We start from the raw sequence: 3875 nt of genomic DNA, 5'->3' as shown, positions 1-3875 counted from the left end.
CCCCTTAACTTTTTTTAGCCGGTTTAAGGGACATATAGACAAAACTTGGGGCCCACCCATCTCTCTCTCTCTCTCTTTTTGTCTCTCTCTCTCTCTTTGTCTCTCTCTCCCTCTCTCATCGCATCTCATCTCATATTTGTAAGCTGAACAATTGATTTGTTGAATACCATTGCTGTGAAATTACTTTCGCATTCTCTCAATCTGTAGCTATTTGCGGAAATCTACTTCCACTGTTGCTTTAATGTGATGGAAACAACGACTTCACCCACGACTATGGAGGATTGCTGTGTCAAAGTAGCAGTACACATAAGGCCTCTAATCGGAGATGAAAAGCTTCAAGCGTGTAAGGATTGTGTCGCTGTCGTCCCTGGGAAACCTCAGGTTAAGGAATTGCCCACTCACTCATCTCCTAATCATCTCTTCTTTCGCTGATTGCTGATTCCTTAATTTGGTTTAAGTTTTTGGTGGCATTGATTGGTCTAAGAGATAAATGAATCTGAGTTATGAGAGATCCAGTAGATCTCAAATGTGAAGCACCGCAATTACTATCACTTCTACCACTACAATTATGCATCAAATTTCTCTTTATTTTAACTTATTTGGGGAAAATCTGAAGAGCCATCCAAGATGCATGTTTATGACTGTGATAGTATTGTTCATGATCTGAGAACTAACTTAACTTTTAGTTGTGTTTTTTTGTCATTAATTGGGAAAATCTGAAGAGCCATCAAATTTCTCTGGAAGTGTTTTTTTGTCATTAATTGGGAAATTGCGTGCGCAATTAAGATTTATTGCAGATTAACAATCTCCGGCATGATGAATTTTCCGGTGAGGAGGCAGACGGCAAGGAGATTGATTGGAGCTGATCCTTTGAAAGCGAGACTGTGCCGAATGAAAAAGATCCCGACTGAGCCTAGGGCCCACCGGAGGACTTGGTTTGGACTATCTGAGAGATTGATTGGAGCTGATCCTTTTAAAGCGGGTCGTTTTGGCATACAGTATGTCGACCTCCATCCACGACAACAACAGTGATAATGGGTGGGTGTGGGGTGTGTTGGCAGCTCAAGAGAACATGATGGTGGGTGCTGGAGTCGATTACAATTCAGTGGGAGGGAGGGAAAAGTTGACTTTCACAAAGTCCAAGTAATCCATAGAAAAGTTGACTTTCACAATGTGTCAAAGAAGTAACCGGGTGACTCCTTCATTTTGGCCAAAAGAATGTAAATCGACCCGAAAAACACAACTTCGTTCCCTTATAAGGCCACAAAAATTGTTTAGGGACTAAAAAGATCAACCCATGAAACTTTATAGGGCGTGTGTGTCATTTTCCCTAATTAATTTATGGTATACAACACTACTTTCCGAATACAAGAGTACATTCCTGAATAATTATTTACTCCCCAAGATATACACACAGTTTCAAGTACAAAAGAACATTACACTACACGTAAACTAGTCAATACATGGTTGTGAGACATCACTTCAATTGTAACCTTCGGGGTGCAGGGTAAATCCCATCATAGTATAACCAGAGTCTCCTGGAGAGAGAGCCTGGCATTTGTGAATAAATCTATTCGGGACTGACTATCATACACCTGAACTGCTAGCTACAGTTAGGCATGCCTGCATGAGGTGACAAATGTCATAATGTCCGACGCCTGAAGAACGTCGTAGGGTCACTAGGTCATTTCAAGCATAGTTATACGAACTCACAACAGTATAAACTAACCTTTTGTTTACGGGATTTCATTCTTCAATAGTTTTATTTTCAATAATTGAACTACTACATACTACAACTGGAGGATTCCAGGGATCTCAATTCATGGTTTTATTTTAAGTAATAAAACTACTATACATACCAGTGATAGCCAGGGTTTTCAAACAATGCAATACTTACATTACTGGTGGTAGCCAGGGTTTTCATACAATACATTACTATACATTACTGGTGGTAGCCAGAGAGAATTTCATACAAGAGTTTTCATACAAAACAATACAATATAATACAACTGGTGGTAACCAGGCATACATGTTAATACTTTTCATTACTAAAGTGATGAAAATAATATTTTCTAAGATCGATAGATTCAAGTAGATATCAATAAGATAACAATAAGATATAGAAAACAATGAACACCATAATGAATCAAACGAGTGTGGAATAATTAATATGCTCCACCTCAGAAGAATTCAATGAGAATTGCTCCTATAGAGGTGTGTTAGGGTTACAGTACAAGATATGGAAAAGTAATTATCAAGAAGCGTTACTAACATTGTGCATGCATGCACTATATATATACTTAACCCTAAAAACAAAACACAGCTAGATAGGCCCAGACCAAGTATACACATGGACCTAAGAGCTAAGCCCAATGACGCAATCTCTCAGACTCAACAATCCCCCCCCCCCCCCCCCCCCCCTTTGCATCAATTGGGGTGAGAGATCAAGTTGGTTGAGCAAGAGTGGATTTTTTTCACGGTCTTGAATATCTTCAGTATGATGGCAAGAAGAGTTTGGCGAAATGTAATGTACCACTGAAGCATATCCGTAAAGTTCTTCTTATCACTTTCACTATTCGGTTTGCACTTGTGTATAATATCAATAATATGCTCCAAACATGAAGTGGAGAACAGATGCTTATCGTCAAGAGCAAACACAAATTTTTGACTTTCGCCTCGAGAGAACATGACGATATGATACTTTGAATCAATTTTGCCCAATCGCATTATGTTCACATCACTTGTCTTCCCAATCGGTTTGATAGTGGGCTTCTTCTTTAAGACGTTTGCAATCTCCTAATCCATCTTTGCAACTTCATGAATGTAAGAAGCTAACATTCTTTTGATATGGTCAACAATGGGATCATACTGCTGTTGATCAGAGAGCAGTATGTTGTTGAGAAGGATCCAATCATGTGGAATTAAGTTCGGTAGATCGGCCAAGGAGATCATATGGGCCAAACTGTCTGATCCTCAGGTGACTTTGAATTTGACATTGATAAACGAACCCACATGATTCAGATTAGGAGAAGGGACGTTGGCTATCAGATCAAAACAATGAAGCACAAATGTCTTACCTGTGATAGACATATCAAACTGAGAGTCTTTTGTATTGTCACGATCAAAAGAAACGACTGGTTCAAGCTAATGAGAACTAGGGGACTTAATCGCTTCCTTGATCAGTTTCTCCAATGACCACGGTGGAAATAAAGCTTGTCTATAAACCAAAGTGTCATGAGCATCTTTCTCTCTTTTCTCCTTTTCTTCTTCTTCCCTGGCAATCCTGAGATTTTCATCAATTTCCTTATCTCGGTTTTTCCTTCTCAGAGCATCCTCTTCTGATTCTTCTTCTTCATCACTATGAATAAGAATGCCCTTTCCTTTGTCCTTCACATTAGGACCCGAAGCTTCATTAACCTTCGGTCTAGTGGTGACTCTTAGAATAGTAGATGGTTGTTTGGGAGGGTTTTGCTGATCTTCTCCCCCTTGTTGCGGAGTAACAATCAGCTCCGTAACACCCTCAATTCAACTCAAGATTTCAAGAGTAGGAAGTTGATGGGTTTAATACAAACAATCCTATGTGTGCATGCAACCCTAGAGTTGGATCTATGTTTTCACTATTAGTTATACAACTTTATGAACACAAAAAGAAACCTAGCATGCTACTATAATTTTCAAAATTCATATATAAAATTATAATACATACCTTTTGTTGTTATATAGCAATAACAACTAGTTCCTTGAATCTCCTTAGCTCTTGAAAGCAAGTACCACAAGTGTAGTACCTCTAATGGCTCACAAACACACTAGGTGAAAGGATGAATATGGGAGAGAGGAGAGAAGGGTATCTTACCCTAGATTTCATCCCTTTTAGG

The sequence above is a fragment of the Lactuca saligna genome, chromosome 1, assembly GCF_052625555.1.
Source record: "Lactuca saligna cultivar CGN05327 chromosome 1, ASM5262555v1, whole genome shotgun sequence".
In the NCBI taxonomy this organism is placed as follows: Eukaryota; Viridiplantae; Streptophyta; class Magnoliopsida; order Asterales; family Asteraceae; genus Lactuca; species Lactuca saligna.
The sequence above is the reverse complement of the archived record's forward strand: the minus strand, read 5'-3'. Positions refer to the sequence as shown.